Source organism: Varanus komodoensis, unplaced genomic scaffold, assembly GCF_004798865.1.
Source record: "Varanus komodoensis strain SLA01 unplaced genomic scaffold, ASM479886v1 scaffold8, whole genome shotgun sequence".
Taxonomy (NCBI): Eukaryota; Metazoa; Chordata; class Lepidosauria; order Squamata; family Varanidae; genus Varanus; species Varanus komodoensis.
The window spans coordinates 38,114,591-38,131,635 of NW_025336481.1; the positions used below are offsets into that span (position 1 = coordinate 38,114,591).

Below are 17,045 nucleotides of genomic sequence, written 5' to 3' on the forward strand. Positions count from 1 at the left end.
GGCAAAGTGCTTGGATCATGTGACCCTTTCTTAAATCAGCTGCGCTGGCTGCCAATGTTTCTAAGTGAGATTCAGGTTGCCAGTTGTCACCTTTAAAGCCACACATGGCTTGGGATGTGGCTATTTGAATGGCCTCTCTGCTGTGTGTGCCCTTGCCTTCAGAGACACAGCTGGTGGCAATGAAAGAGGGCTTTCCTTGTGGTGGCATCCCATAGCTCAGAGCCAATACTGTGCAGGTGGAAGTTTGCTCATTCTCCGTATCTCCGCACTCTGCAGTCCATCAAGTGGTCTGGACTACTTCTACTGTTATATCACTGCCTGTTGGATCCAGTTCTATATGTTGAATTTCCTGTTCCAAGAGGTAAGGTCATCTTCTTTACCTATGTTCTTCTGGCAAACACACACACACTTTCTTTGAAACAACCATTTTACTCTCTTGTGGCTTAATTAAAATATTGACTGTTGGTTTTGTTTTTGTGTGATCGCTTCATGTGTTTTTATGATTGCTGTTCTTGTATTTTTATATTTTGTAGGACACTTTGAGAGTCTCCTTTTTTGGAGAGGAAAAATGGGCCTTAAAAAAAACAAAACCTAAATGACAGAACTCTGCCAGACATATATGCTTTTCCTAGCTATTAACAGCAAGGCTATTAAAGAAGATGCAAAGCGGCTATTACTGGAGCGACATCTAGGAAAGAATCTAAGAATCCATTTCAGGAGAAGTCAACTTTATACATCATGATAAATAGATTGCTGGATTAAATGAGAGATACAACATTCCTCTGCTTCTTCTTAAATAAGCACATAGGGAAATACACAAGGTGAAACTTTTCCTGCCAACATCTAGAATCATGGAAGCTGAAGCTCACACTTTTCAGAAACTATTAATGACACAAGAATTTTGTCTCATATTAAATTTGGAAGTCTTTGAGAGCTCTGGGGTAATTTTGGAGGATAATCCTATACACACTCAGTTGGGAGTAAGTCCCACTGAATTCAGTGGGTCTTACTTCTGAGTAAACATACATAAGATTGTGCTTTTAGAGCTAGTGTGGTGTATTTGTTAAGAGCACAGGTGTTAATTGTTATTTTTATTCATTAGTTGGGTTTCATGTATTTACTGATATATTTGAAGGTATATACTTGTATTTCAGTTCTATTTGTGTTTTTGTTTCTGTTAAAAAAAAATTAAAAAGGGGTGGGGGAAGAGCACAGGTCAGGTTCTAGTCCCTGTTCAATTAGGGAGCCAACTGGGTGCTTTTGGGCTAGTCACAGACCTTCAGCCTAACCTACCTCACAGGGTTGTTGTGAGGATAAGATTGAGAGCAGCAGGAGGAGAATGATCTAAGCTGCCTTGAGTTCTTTAAAAAAGAAAGAGGCAGGACATAAATCTTATAAATAAAATAAAAATATTAGTCACAGCTTATCATTATAAAACCACTTGGAGGTGGATGAAGAAAATGTAAAAGCAGGACTGCAACTGAACTTTGAGAAAACACAAATTGCGACAATAGAAGAATAACAGAACTTTACTGTGAACTGTACTATGAAGAAACTGAAATTGTGAAAGATCTTGCATACCTTTGTTCAGTGATCAATTCAAACAGAAACTGCAGTCATGGAATTAGAAAAAGATTGAGATTTGGAAGGGCAGCAATGGAGGGACAAGAAAGGATGGTCAAATGTAAGGACATTTCACTGGAAACCAAGGCCATGATCACCTACGTATGACTGTATTTCCTATCACTATGTGTAGGCGTGAAAACTGGGCAGTGGAGAAAGCTTGACAGGAAGAAAATCGATGTGTTCAAACATTGTGTTGGAGAGCTCTGCAAATACTCTGGACTGACAGAAAGATGAACAAGTGGGTCCTAGATCAATTCAAGCCAGAACTGGAAGCAAAAAAGGTAAAACTGAGGCTGTTGTACTTCAGGCACATCATGAGAAGGCAAGACTCTCTGGAGAAGACAATCTTGCTAGGACAAGGTGAAGGCAGAAGAAGGGGAAGACCAAATGCAAGATGGATTGACTCCATAAAGGAAGCCTCAGCTTGGAGTGTACAAGAGCTGAGCAGGGCTGTGAAGGACAGGACATTTTGGAGGGCATTCATTAATAGGGTCACTAGAAGTTGGAGAAGACTTGGTGGCACAGAGCAACAACTTCTGGAGCTCAGGTCAAATCTCTAAAGGAGGGGAGGGGAACTGATTTGGGATGCAGAGTTGAATGTACCCTGGGTCACCTGTGGGCCTGATGGGACATGGCTACACCCCATTATGGTGTTCTCCTGCTGAAAGCACCAGCTTAGAGGTCTAGCTGGCATTTCATGTTAAGCCTCCTTGCCTGCTGTGCATCCTTCCTGATGGGAAAGGCATGGCATGGGCAAAGTGTCTGATCACTGATTGGAGTTAACAGATGGGTTCCTTTCTCCAATCCATTTGCAGTCTCCAGTATCCTCAAGAGGACCTCTCCCTCCCTCCCTCCCTCCCTCCCTCCCTCCCTCCCTCTCTCTCTCTCTCTCTCTCTCTCTCTCTCTCTCTCTCTCGTGGTAGCATATATACAAGGGTAGCATAGAGAGAGAGAGACAGAGAGAGTATACCATTCACTCAGCCATGTTGGCTCTCTGAACACTTTAAACTCAATAAAATCCAAACATAATACAATATATTAAAACAGATTAACAATCAATAAAACAGTTCAATTCAATCATAAGTAAAACTAAACAAAACGATTTACAAGGTATTTAAACAAATTAATACATACAAGATTCCAATAAAAACAAGAACCACAACAGAAAAATGAAGACCTGGTGGTAGATATTAATAACATATGGCTTAAACATTAAATGCTGATAAATAACAAAAGTTTTTGCCTGGCATTGGAACATGTGCAGTGTCAGTGCTGGGTGTATTTCTCCGGAAAGCAAATTTAATTAATGAGGTGTCACTACCAAAAAGGCCCTTCTCTGACCAGCTGCCCTCTTCTCATGCTTTGAAGGTAGCTTCTGGAGAAGGCAAGTGGGGGATACCCTCTGTTATTTCATTCACACTGGTGATAACGGGAAAATGGGCTTGGGGCTAGGGAAAGGGGCCAATGGATGAAGGCAGAGCCTCTCCAGGTAAAGATGGGAAACGTCTCATGCCAGAGGTCTCTCTCCCCGTTCCACACATTTACGTGAGAGTAAAGCCCATTTACTTTGTACATGTGCATGTACATATATGCATTCTTAGTGAATTCTTGGCTCCAGCTTGGGCCAATCTTCTAAGTAGCTCATAGTAAGGGTCACACACAAGTAAAGTGAGCTTCTGGGAGTACCAGTCAGGAGACACTGGGTGACTTCACTTTCTCTCACTTTTAACAGATCTTATGTGTGGTAAGAATGAGTTGATACAACATGGGAGCAAACATAGGAGGGTTGCAAATGGCAAATGGCATTATTTAGAGCTCCTCCATAAAATTTCATGGATGAAGAGAAGCTCATCACCTCTTCTGGCAGATTTCTAAGTCTGCACACATCTTTCTGTCCAGCAAGTACTGTGTGCCTCTTTAGAGAGGCCACATTTTTACTATTGGACACGTCTTCTCACTAGAGGTTACAACTTTGCTTCCCCCTTTAAAAGTTGCCCCTCTCTTTACATATGGACTCTTTTTCTGCTTGCTGACTCACTTCCTCCAGAACTTAAAGACAAAAGCGTTGCAACTTCTTTTTCTTTATTTCTTAACAACATAGTTAGAATTTAGGGAAAGTGACACAGAGACAGGAAAGCTGCTGCCAACCAGCATTGACAATACTGGGCTACATGAACCAATGGCAGTTTTCTAAGCAAATCCGGGATCACCTATTGATGTTGTTGAGAATGGTCATGCATATTTTTATGTTATTCCTATTGTAAATTATGTCTATGCATTAAAGCTTTAATTGCCTGGTCACAATCTGGATTTATTTTTTTACATTTTATGACCATCTGATCCTGCTCTTTACATTTCCCTGTGTATGTTTGTGTCTATGGCACCCACACTTGCCAAATGAGGACAACGCCAAGCATCTGATGAACTGGACTGTAGTCCATAAAATCTTACACCACAGTATGTTAATCTTTAAAGTACCACTAGGCTCATTATTTTTGCTGAAACGGGCAAATATTACTATCTTTCCGGAGGACATGTATTGAGAGCATGAGTGCATGCATTGAAACGTTTTCTCTAACGGTGGAGGTCCCTTTGGGAGGTCTTTCCTGTATGGATCTGAATACATCTAAACTAATGTGCAGTCAGCTGGTGGCCATCATCATCCCAGCTGGTAATGGTCTGAGATGACCTAGTAATAGGCCATGCCCAAAGTGATAATTGCACCATAAAGGACCCTTTGTCACAGAGTAAACTATTGGTTTTAGGAAACAGATGGTACCACTTTTTTTACCTTCTTGTGAAGATGTTTGATGAACTGGTATTTTCAGGACAGCTGCTCGCTGAAGCAGAGTGGAGTGGCTTCTTCAGGTGGGAGATTCTAGATGATTGTGTGCTGGTAGTGAGCAAGAAGCAGCAAGGATTGGGAGGCCAGAGCAGTGTGTAGCAAGTGGGCCGCTCTGTGCCGCTAAACTACCCTTCTGCTTTCAGGTGCCCTCCAAAGATGCTGTCTCATCACCTGTGTTGAAGTAGGATGCAGTGGCCAGTTGGCTACTTCATTCAGAAGGGGAAGGTTGATGCTTCCAGTGTCTTGAGCAACATCTTGGACCAGCCCTGCCCAGGTATCCTATGACAGCTGGGACAATCATAGGACAAGCATGGTCATCTGAATCCACCCTACCTATTGTTTAAAGTGTCTTCTTTTGCCAGAAATGTTCCTGATTACTATCATTATAATAATTGCACCTGGCAACTATTGCTGAATGTAAAATTACTCAATAGCACTTACTACAGAAAGAAACATATGACAGGATAAGCCGGGTCACTGTCAATCAACTGAAGCTGTTTGTGTTGCTGATGCTTTGGTTGGTTTCTCTTCTCCCCTTTAACTGATTAACTGATACAAACTTAATGCAATGGGTTCTAAACTAGGGGATATCGCTTGCCCTTGGCAGATGCACAACTCACAGTGTTTAGGCAAAGTTCTAGGGCATGGCAATCCTGCAGCAACAGAAGTAGAGGTACTTTCCTGCTCAGCAACAGGAGCAAAGCAACATAGGAAACTAACTATGTTAGTTTCTAACTAGTGCAGATCACTCGTCAGTCTAGCCTAAAATTGTAAACATGGATTCTCTGGGATTTCAAGCAGGAACTTTTCCAGCCCAACTGAGAGATGCCAGAGGTTGAACTTAGGATCTCCTGGAGGCAAAGCAAGTGCTCTAACGCCGAGCTCTGGTCTTTCTTGCAGTCTGAGAAACTGCTGTGTTAACCACAGAGGTTGAAAACAGACAGGCAGTACATGGTGGTTCCTGATGGCAGGGGGGTTTCTGCCTTCTTCCCTAGCAAGTTGGTTTTTAGGGGGCTTGGAGAGGCCCTGTTCTGCTCCTAGTACCAACATACTCCTGTCTCTAAATCTTTATGTACATGGGGGAGTTGCATTCATGTGGCTGTATGGGAAATTTTGTGCGTTCAGTTGCCAAAGAAGTGGCAGTCTGCAGGTTGACAGTAAAATGTGTTAGAAAGTGCTAAGGTAGCCATGCACCCCACTTTACAGAGGACAGTCCTCTGTTTGAAGGGCTGTCATAGGATAAGCTATCTGAAGGCATCTTACATTTCAAAGGCTAGGTCTGGTTCTGGTGAAAGAACCATATGAAGGGAGAGCAGAGGCCTTAAAGTTATCTGTCAATAGGATGGAGCAGGTACATGGCTCATCTGGTCAGTCTCCCTCACTATGGTGAGATGGATTCTATTTTGATGTACTATATATATATATATATATATATTCAATTTGCAGCTATACCTACATATAACAGGCATATCTTAGGTAAACCAGAGCCCCCTTTGTCCTTTGGTGGTGTATAAGTGGCTACTCTAAAAGAATCCTACATCCAGTTAGGCCCAAAGGCATTTGCTTCCTACCATATGAGCGTTGGGTCATTTATAGCCTAAATGAATGGAAGTCATTGCTCAATTTTAGAAAGAAAAACTACCATTGGTATTCTGTTAAAAATGTTGTATTACAATAATGCACCAGAATTAGATATTCTTAAAACTGTACACATAGATGTGTTCCCAATTCATGTGCTGATTAGTCACCAATAAACCAGCTCAAGATAGTTAATTAATGAATCTGCCAGATCAACTGATAAGTTCTTGCTTGAAATATCTGTGGATTTATACCTGGCACCATTCCAAAGGCTTAGACCAGGTAGCAGAATCACCTTCACCTCCAAGCCTACCTAAGGGGAAAAAAAGTGAATCAAATAAAAGTATGGCTGAAATGTTCTCTACCAGCTAGCCCTGAAGGCCAGCCACAGAAGGCAGGTTTCATCGTGCTCCTAAAAGATGCTCAGCCTTGGAAACACATAGAACCATGATGGGTCAACCAGTGGGTGTGTCAGCTGTATGATCCAAAGCTGTTCTCTCACCCTGTTGAACTCACAGCCCATGGTGGTCAAATTTGTACAACACAGCCAGCTCATAATCATTCCTATCAGGAATTACCTGTTCAAAAATGACATCTTGGCTTATTTTGAGTTATTTAACCCACAACCCGGCATGCAAACCAGGTTGGTATGAATGACACAGAGCTGCTAATCCACTTTAGTTTCTTCCTGTTCTGCTATGATCTCTGCTGACACAGCAAATGAATTACCATTATCGTGCAGTAACAGGAATGCAGTTGAATCCTTTGGTAAGTGTGCAATGGGGTGCCTCTGACTGAAATGTAACCACAGCCAGTGTTGTATCTGAGTGACTTTTCTATTAGCCTGTTTCTTCATCCACAAAATTAAGATAATAATACTGGCAAACCTTACAGGGTTGTTTGGAAGGACTATCAATACAGGGATGAGTGTCTGGAACACAGAAATGTGGTTTATAAATGCTAACTGCTATTATTCAGCCTTGTAGGGAATCTGATGCTGGGGAACATTGAGTCACATATGCATGGAACAAGTGATGGACTCAAGATTATAGGCCATGTTTCATTCAGTAACGCCCGGGTATATATGCCTTTATATGTGTCGGCCTGCCCATACAAGAGATAAGTTAGGTGCTGGAGATCTTTCTAGTGTCTGCACTTATAACATTGATTTGATTGGTAAGCATGAGAGCCAAGGCCTTCTTGGTCGTTGCCCCCACAGTTCTGGAAATCATTTCTGGTTGATACCTTAAAATGTATTTTTTTTTACTGATCCATATTGTTAAGAAAATTAGTGACTGCATCATCCAAAGCTGTTTTTCATATGCCTTGCTCTCCTTTACATACCATCATTTCATATATTCTTTGTATGTTGCTTGTAAGGCTTAGCTCTAGAAGAAGGGGAGGGAAAACTTAAAAATACCTAAATCATTAGTGATGTACTCATTTGAGCCTTGCAAATTCAGGAGGTGCTCCCTCAGTCCCTGTTCTGCCAGCTGTGCTATCCAACATGACAGTGTACGCCTAGGGACAGTCAAAATGAGTGTCTCCCTTGTATTCTCTACACATAACTTCTGTGTATTCCCTCCTTGCTTTTCAGTGCAGGGATGTACATAAGCTTTGTGTGCAGCTAATGCTGCAGCCAGGCACACAAAGCGGTCTGCTAACAATTCCAGCTCCAGCTGACCCCGTGTGCCACCTACAATTCCTCTTTCCAACTGTGTGCCAATCTCCTTTCTTGCTCAGCATCCTCAGAAGAAAGACAACATCAGAATGGACTACCCAGGAAGGAGGAACACTGTGTAGCAGGCAGCACTGCCTGGTTTCTTCGGAAAATGAAAGGAGACAGGGAAAGACCAAGGCATCCCAATCAAAGGCAGATTTATCCCAGCCGCAGCCTCTCTTCCTCAAAAGGGTGGAGGGTTGGCTACATTGAATCATGCCAGCAAGAGGAAGTTTCCTCCCCTCCTCTCTGCCTGGTACAGCCTGGGAATTGAATTCTTTTCCCTCTATGCTTCTCCAGGAAGAACTTCAGCAGGAAGTGAAAGATTGGAAGCACTGAGGTCTCCATCTTTCTACTCCTTTCAATTCCTGACCCAAAAAGCTCAGAGGAAAAGAACAGCTGCAGCAGAGATAGGATGGCCATGAAAGAAGCCTTCTATTTGGAGGTGTCTTCTATTGGAGGGGCTGTTCAGTCTGAAGGTTCAAAACCCATGAGAAGGGAGAGAGCAGGAGCCCTGAAGTTGCCCATTGCACTTCACCTATGGAGAGCAAAACAGACAAGACATCACCTTCCCAGTGCATTTCCATTAAAAGGCTAGCAGTGATGCCTCCATTTGAATCTATGCATAAACACATACAGTTTAAGCAAATATTTGTCCCCTTTTTGGAGGGCAATGTGTAAGGCAGCACCCTAAATGGACAGCGCTACCATGGGCTATCAGTCCCAAATAAAGGATACAATGGTTCCTGTATTGGAAGAAATTTAGCAGAGCTTGCCATCATGTTTCCAGATCCCACCAGGACAGATGTGTCAGCTGAATTAAGCACCTTTAAACGCCATTGGCTAAAGCAGGGTAAAAAAGCATGTGCTTATAGCTATCATCTAAATACATTTACTGGGGAACAAATACTGAGCTTATTTGTGAATAAACAACCAAAGGATCAGGCTGCATAAGTGCTTCACTTTGATTGGACAGTGTGCCAAATTTGGGTATAGAACAGGGATTGCTGTTTATCCGTGCAAAGTGTTATTCACACAGGGTGTCATCAGCGCAAGCAGTTATTGCATTTAAGATAGTGTATTTGAAAGGCTTTGAACCAAAGCCTGAAACTAAATGCCAAACAGTATTAATGGTTTGGCATATTATTTGTCTCATAACAGTTCTGCACAATTGTTCCCATTTTACAGAGGAAGAGTGGAGGGTTGCAGATAATAACCTCCTCAAAATGACCCAAGTAGTTATCCAGAGAAACACATGGAAAGTGTATTTAAGTCCTGTTTGTTGCTGAATGTTTAAAGATATATATCAATAACTATTTCCGTGAACATTTAGAATCCTTTATAGTCGGTCCTCTTTGGTATCTCTCTCCCCCTTTTAAGACATCTTTCCCACATGAACTTTCCACTGAAAATAGAAGTTAATCACTCTGTGCTAACTTAAAAGATTATAAAAAATAGTTATCCTTGCTTTGCTGCACTAGTCCTTCTTTAAAACTAAGATTGCAGGATGTATCCTAACTGTATATCTGTTTTTATGGTTTATCTGTGGTTCTATGGAAAGGGAAGTCCATGACCAGCAGTTTTCAGGACCACTCAATCTTATTATGACCAAGCAGTGATGAATCTACATGGATTGAACACAGGAAGGAAAGGACATGTAGAAGGAAGGGACATGGCAGCACCATATAGTTCATAGTTAAACTAAAAGCAAAGTTAAGGCTGCAATGCACATTTATTCAGTAAGTCATTGAACTCTACTTCTGTTTAAATGCACTTAGAATATTACCATGTGTACCATGCATATCAGATTATATACTTGTGGGTTAGGTGGCTAATCTCTTCCTTAAAAATGTGGAGAAACACACTCTAAAAATGTTGCAAAAAACCCAAAACAAAATCTGTTGGCCTATTTGCTACCAGAAATTAATTTGACAGACTCACACACCCACAGGAATAAACATTATTTCACATTTGTCAACTTCTGACTTTAGGGAATCCTTTGAAAATAGGCACCAGATTATCAGACATCAGCTATGCACTTGAACACACATTAAAAAAAGAGATAAACCATAAGGCATCCTCCTCAAAAGGTCTAAGCAGCTGGTCCACAGAGATCTGAGGACTTTTCTGACAACAGCAACTGTGTGTTTTAAAATAAATGAATCAAGCCCAAAATTTGAGGCTGGGTGGAGGAGGAGGAGGAAGGCCTCCCTGCGCATTTGTCTGGAAGGTGCAACTGTGAAGGATGTCTAAGCCACCCAGAGCATTCCTACCCAAGGCTGCCATGTGTCTTGCACCATCGGCTCTGGACTTCAGTGCAGCCACCACATGGGGCTTTTCTGCCTTTCTTGTTAATTAGACGGGAGAGAGGGAGAGCTGAATGTGTGGCACCTGGCTGACAATGGATTAAGCTGCTCGAGACGGGGAGCGAGCAAGCGATCCCTTCAAAGAAGATAGTGCACCGTCTGCATCCCTGACGCTTTATCAGTCCCCAACACTCAACTGCTTTTCACTGCGCAGCAGCAGGCGCTTCCTTCTTACAAACTGGAAGTCTGTAATGGAGGGGAGTCGCCGCCGCCGCCGCGACCAGATGGTACAATACCACCAAGAGACTTTTTAGTCTGGTAACTTCCCTCTTTCTTTTTGCTTATGTCCCCCCGCCCCCCAACCAGGAAAGTCGAGAAAAAGTAATGTCTTTTTTAAAAAGGAGACAAAAGGAAGCATAATCTATATTTGGAAGTGTAAGGCACTTAGTTCGTGCTGTTGCCCTGATGGTTAGGTGAAGTTTTGCCAAAGTTGCAAAGTGAAGTAGGTTAGCTGGCTCCGTGCAACTGGGAGGGATGGGGAGGGGTGGGGTGGGGTAAGGAATACGAAAAGTTCTACTCACTTCTGTGCTAGGAGGAGGAGGAGGAGGAGGAGGAGGAGAGGAGGAGCCCCTCCCAGCTAGAGAGAAGGAGCGGGAGAGATAGGGATGCTACCGCTTGCAACAGGCAGCCGCCGCAGCCTGGCTGAGTAACACGTCCCCTGGAGACTAGCAGGAGCAACACGTGATGTGTCTACTTAGGGTGAGAGGGGGGGGGGGGGGGCCGCGGGTGAGGGGGATGGGGGGGGGGGGGGGGGGGGGGGAGGGCCGCTGATGAGTGGGAAGGGGGGAGAGCGGGCGAGAGCGGGGGGCACACTCGGAGCGCCGCTCCCGAGCTGGAGTGGTTCATAACTTTGGCCATCTTCTTCCTTCAGGGAGAAGAGGAGGAAGCGAACTTATTGTGGAGTTGATGAACTTTGCACATCTATAGAAACGCCATTTTGAATTTGATTCTTTTTTTCCCCCACCCCCCCTTCTCCCTCCGGAACAAACTTTCCTTTCCTTCAGTATTTTGCGTCTTTTTCTGCTTCCCACCATCTCTTCGCCCCACGGCACTGTCCTCGTAAAATTATTATTGTTATTTGAAAAGAAACAAAACCAGATCGCCCATCATCAGTCCAGCAGCTTTCCATCATGGCTCGACCCAAGCAGTCCAGCCCGGAGCAAGTCAAACGTAAGTAACGCGAGGCTAATAGCAGCAGAACAAATTTCTACCTGTGCTTTAAAAAAAGGGGGGGGGGGGAAGATAGCAAAACTCGTAAGCGGAGCACGCAGGAGTCTCTCTCTTTGATGGCTTAAAACGGTATGGCAGGAAACTTTTATTTATGCGGATTGATGGGACGAGGGGTGGGGATGAGGAAGGGAAAGTCGTGTACCGAAAGGTAGAAATGTGCGTTTAGTGCGTGGGGTGACTTTTTGAGGTTGTTTGTGCGATGCAGCGTTTTTGGAGCCTGGGAAAGGGGTGGGGGAAAGAAAACTTTCTAAAGTTGGCTGGCGATGGTGTAGATGATGCTGATGCGTTGGTGCAGCCTCTCTTCCTTTCCACCCCCACCCCCCGCTCCTCCCTGCCTCCCCCCCTCTCTTCCGCGTTGCAAACTGTACCAACCAGCAACACCCGTTGCAGCCTGTTGCCTGCAGGACCCTGATGCTCATCCATATTAAACTGTCTGAGCTCAGGAATTCATCCAGATCATCTCTCTCCCTCCCCTCCTACTGCAAAGTTTATTTTTAACCCACGATTTGGATGGGCCTGCGAGAAGAAGCATCTTTTCACCCAATTGGCCTCCGCTCTTCCTCAAGCACATCCTCCTGCTTGCTGGTCTAATTTCCCCTCTTCCAGGATTATTATTATTTTTTGGTGCGTGAAATTTTTATGGCTTGATGATGATGAAGATGATGGGGAATGAGGTGGCATTTATTTTCTCCTCTTTTCGGTTGAAGTGGAATCGCCTTGCTCAAGGTAGAGGGGAGGGGAGGAACCGCGCTTGATTTTTTTCTCTTGGGTATCTGCTAACTTTTCCGGCCTGTTTAGGGCTGGAAGCATCTGTCTCTCTCGCTCTTTTAATTCGCACTTTGGTACTTATCGTTCCTTTTGCACTTCTCTCCCCTCCACCCTCGGGCGGGGAGAGAGGGAGGTGAGAGCTTCCACAAGTGCCTGCCTGCCTGCCTGCCTTTTTCTTTCCTTCTATCCTTTTCCTTGGCCTTCAAGTAAAGGTGCAGGCGTCATCCGGATAACTTTCTTTTCGGATTAGTCTAGAGTAGTTTGGGGTTCGTTTTTTCTTTTTGGGTACCGGGGTGGAGGAAAGGGCCTTCTCCCGCACCCCCTTTCCCAGAGTACTGTGTCAAAGGCATCTCTCTCTTTCTCTCTGTGTCTGTGTGTGTTATGGATTATAGAAGGAAACGCACACGCGCATCGTCACGAGTACAGGAAAAGCCCGACTGGCATCGAAACTAGACAAATGTGTCGTACTGCTGCTGGTTTTTACCACATAATCTTAATAATACTAAATATGTTGCAATGGATTCTTCTTTTACTGGTCCGTAACCTTTCTGGTTCTGGACTCACACTATTTTTAATCCGTTCCCCTATCTCGGATTGCACCCTCCTCAGTTGCTGTTCACTGCCCCCCCCCCGCTACATCTAAAACTTCTTGTAAAACACTCCCCTTCCTCTCCCCCCTCTATTTTTCCCTGCATGTTGATGTAGGCTAGTCGGGACTCGTCTCTTAGGAAACTGCGACCTTAATCGTTGCTAAGAAGCGGGGAAAGGTTTTCCTCTCTCCCCCTCTCCCGCCCCTTGTCCATCGGCATATTTCTCGGCCTCCTCCTCCTTACTTAAATGTAAGAAAGGGATAAAGTTCCTCCTTTCTTCGGGAGCCTGATCTTCCTTTTCTCCCCTCCCCTCCCCCCCCATCCATCTCGCTCCCTCCAATGTAAAGCAACAACATGGAGTTTGCAAAAGATTCTCGCCGCTCTTTGGAAGTTGACCAAAGTTTTCCATCGATGGATTCCCCTGCTCCCCTTCCTTCACTAGGGGAGGCCAGAGAGCGAGGGAGGGAGGGAGGGAGGGAGGACGAGCAGCCGTGGAAAAACGTGGTTGCACTCATCCGTCCTCCGCGACCAAAGTCACTTCCCAGCTTGTTCGCAGTTGTGCAACGGACGAACGCATCTCGTTGCCGGGCAGAGTAGAGCAGCCAGAGGAGGCGAGATGCTGAAAACTTTTGCAGAGGGAGGAGCCGCCGTTGCTGCAGCCTGTTGATGGTGGAGGTGGATTGAACTTTGTCATGTCGGTTGATAAGTTTGCTCTGGATCCCTGCCCCCTTCTTCCCCGGCTCTCTCTCTTCTGCGCTTGCTCTCTTTCCCACCCCCTCTTACCTCTGCGTTACACTATCTCCCTCCCTCTCTCGGAGTGCTCTGCAATGCATCCTTGATAGGTTATAAAAGGGGAGGGCGAGCGTTTCTCCTGGCTCAGCAGATAATGTCCTCCCTTGCTCCTTGACTGCTTAGCTTAGAAGATAGAATGAGAGCCCAGATCCGGAAGAGCTGTGCACATTCCATGACGAAATTCTACACAACCAAAGAGCTAGCAGAAGTATCAGTGCTTGGTTGCATGCTCCCAGAGATTGTGTGCGTGTGATATTTTATTAAAAGTTCTCCATCTAATTGGCTAAATGGGCCTTCCTTCCTTTTTTTTTTTTTTTGTTTTTCGTTTGAGATGATGACATGAGAGCTGTGCACTTTGTAGGGTGGAAAGGGAAGCTGCCACAGAGACATTGAACACGACACAAGGCTGGTGCAATTCATCCTGGAAAAATAGTTGGTCCAATTTCTTGGAAGCGTATTTCAGGCTTAGCTTTCTTACTGCCCCGCTCTGCACATGCCTTATCCTTTAGATGAGATCAGTTGTAGTTCACCCAGTTCCTTTCAACTCATTTGGTGGGGAAAACGGCATCTGTCTGAACTGGAAGGATAGGGAGTTCTGCTCAGAAAAAGACTTAATTTCCAGTAACTTTTTTGTTCTTCCAACCCTGCCTACTTTAAGGTTAGGAAGGGGAGATTCTGGGGCCATTTGGAAAGGTTTAAAAGGTGACCAGCACTCCCTTTCCACGGATGAATGTGTGTTGTGCTGCCAGTTGGGAGAGGGATGCCCTTACTGACTCCTGATCATACCAGCCATATTTGTTTTAGGGTTTTATTTTCCCTTTGAAGGCTTAGGGGTATAGGCTTCCCTTGATGTGTGTGCATAATGCCCATTAGCATTAACCGGTGTTATGTACATCCCTTGGAGAATAGACCCCTTTGTGTGTTAGAACTTAAAAACAGCATGGTTCCATCATACTATCAATCAAGTTACCGAAACACTTCTTTTCATCCTTCACTTAAGACACACCTAATGGTTTTACTTGTTTCAGTGCAATTGGCTGGAAAAGTGTGTGTGTGTGTGTGTGTGTGTGTGAGAGAGAGAGAGAGAGCGCACGAACAAGGGAGAGTGCATAATTTCAATAATTTACAAATACAATACTCTAAATTGGCATTTTGCAGGCCTCTTTGCTGAGAAAAGTGATGTGTTGTTTGTTACTTTCAGTTTGCTAAAGTGACACATGTCTGCTGCAATTTAAGCATTTTAAATAAGTATTCTATTAGTGTGTCCATTTAAGAAGTCTTATTTTAACTCATTTACAACTTGATTTTAATGAACATTTTTAGAATCCAACCCTCCTGGATGTCAAAACTTTTGGAATATATGTGTGAAAATAATAAGCAATTTGAATAAGAGTTAATATGATCACAGTTGAGATTTGTTTCTTATCCATGCAGTTGGTGCATCCATTCCTGCATTGCTGCATCATAGATGTTTAGGCAAGTGCCCTTCAAAGTCAAACCTCAGAAGTGAAAAATGAAAGTCTTTCATGCATAATGATGGTTTGGGTAATATGTTACAGCATATTATGGATGGTCTGTGCATTTGAAAACTTTGCCTGTTTCTTCCAAAGCTTGTATAGGCTTTTATTACTTGCTTGGGATGGTCTTATATTTAAATTGAACCTTATGCTAAGATGTCTTATTAAAGGCACCCTTGTCTGAATATTTTTCTTGTAATAAAAGCTAACTTGTACATTGGCAGCTGTGCACTGCTAGTCCAAACTAGCTATCGTTGTTAGATCTCTTAGGTTATACTTGTTATCCCTTGTGAAAGTATAGGTGCTGCTTGGAAGGTCATAGGATAAGTGTTGCTAAGCAGCTAAACAGAAGGATGCTAAAATTAACCCAAGTTAATTCAGGGATTCATTCTCTTGCTTTTTTTCTTTTAGAAAATAAAATGAAATCACTTTAGTTTTTAAAGTGTTGCACATCTCTAACTTTAAAATCAAAACACATCCAGCACTTGATGGTCAACAGTGGAAATACGTTTAGGAATTATCTGTGTACAAACTCTTGTACCTAAATATCTGCACAAGTGTAACACATGTTGCTTTAATCAATGGCTTTATAGAGCTGTACATATTAGAGGACTAAACACATGGTATCAGGATCCCAATAAAGTTTTCTTGGAAGTTGGTCATACTGCATTCAGTGGAATTTACTCCCTTGCAAGTGTGATTAGTTCAGCAGTTCATACACAACTTCTCAAAAGTAAGGCCCATTGAATTCAATGAAGTGTGCACCCAGGAAATTGTGTATAGGATTATGGTGTTAGGGACAGATAGTGTCTGGTTGTACTTTTGTGTAAGTATATATTTTTGCATTGGTGGTGCAAATTTAGTAGGAAGAGTCTAAGAATGCATTATTTATTTAAAATATTTATATGCCGTCCTGTCACAAAAAGCCTCAGGATGGCTTGCAACATAAAATACAACACAAATAAATTCTTGACCTACACTGGCTGCAGTTAAAAACATGGAAAAGACAATATTAAAATTTATTAAAATATTGCTGGAATAAAAAGGTCTTAACCTGGTACCGAAAAATAACAACGGCGCCAGGCGGGCCTCTCTGGGGAGTGCATTCCATAGATGGGGTGCCACCTCAGAGAAAGCCCTTCTCTGGGTACTTTGCTCCTGATCTCTTTCATGGAGAGTTCCTGGAGGAGGGCCTCTGCTGCCGATCTCAAGGGGCAGGATGGCAAATATGGAAGAAGGCGTTCCTTCAGGTATCCTGGTCCCAAGCTGTTAAGGGCTTTATAGGTAATAACCAGCACCTTGAATTGAGCCCGGATTTCGATGGGAAACCAGTGGAGCTGATGGAGGACTGGGGTTATATGAGAATAATGCCCAGTCCCCGTCAGCAACCTGGCTGCTCTGTTTTGCACCATCTGAAGTATCCGGACTGTCTTCAGGGGCAGCCCCACGTAAAGCTTGTTGCAGAAATCCAACCGGGAAGTAACCAATGCATGTGTCACTGTCGCTAGGCAGTCTTCCTCCATTAGCTTTCATGTTGGTGTTTATAGGAATTTTTGGCAGCACTTTGTTAAAAAAAAACCTTTTCCTTGATGCAGGCATTCCTTGATTTTGTTTTTTCTCTCTCCCTGAGGCCCAGAGCTGGCTAATGTCATGAGTTCAAACACAGGTGGAATGTGATGTTTCTCCCTAAAACATAGTAGGATTTGTGTAGGAAACAGTGCAGTTGAAGTCACAGTGTGCTGCTCCAGTTATATTTTCACTCTTGCCCTTCCCTCAATTGTTACTTGGATGAACTGCGGTATCCTGCTAGGTGAATGAAATTTGGGTTTTGTATTCATAGCTCTTTTTACAGTCACATTTCATTTTAACACCCACACCCCTCCTTTCACCTTCTTTCTCTTCCTGTTACAGATATAAAGTGCATTTCCGAAGATCAGCCTGAAGCTTAGAAAGGGGTAGGAATTGCTTTATTTTTCTCTCTCTCATTTTAAATGTTCTTGTTTGCAACTTTGC

At 43.5% G+C, this 17,045-nt stretch overlaps 1 protein-coding gene and 1 long non-coding RNA gene across 9 annotated transcripts in view; one reads left to right on the plus strand and one right to left on the minus strand.

Moving 5' to 3' along the window:
* Positions 1 to 6,121: 6,121 nt before the first annotated feature.
* On the minus strand, positions 6,122 to 10,760 carry LOC123036384. The gene is made up of 2 exons (XR_006417130.1): positions 10,657 to 10,760; positions 6,122 to 8,307 (listed from the first exon to the last, which is right to left on the minus strand). It is a non-coding gene; the product is annotated as an uncharacterized LOC123036384 (long non-coding RNA).
* RREB1 (ras responsive element binding protein 1) overlaps positions 10,276 to 17,045 on the plus strand; it is a 155,998-nt gene continuing 149,228 nt past the window's right edge. For 5 of the 8 annotated variants that reach the window (XR_006417129.1, XR_006417128.1, XM_044455584.1 and 2 more), the window contains exons 1-3: positions 10,715 to 10,834; positions 11,007 to 11,305; positions 16,944 to 16,987. The gene's annotated coding sequence lies outside the window, so the exon portion shown is untranslated. Of the gene's footprint in view, positions 10,394 to 10,714; positions 10,835 to 11,006; positions 11,306 to 11,743; positions 12,092 to 16,943; positions 16,988 to 17,045 lie in introns of those variants that run through there. The other 3 variants (XM_044455581.1, XM_044455583.1, XM_044455582.1) reach the window with 3 other exon arrangements.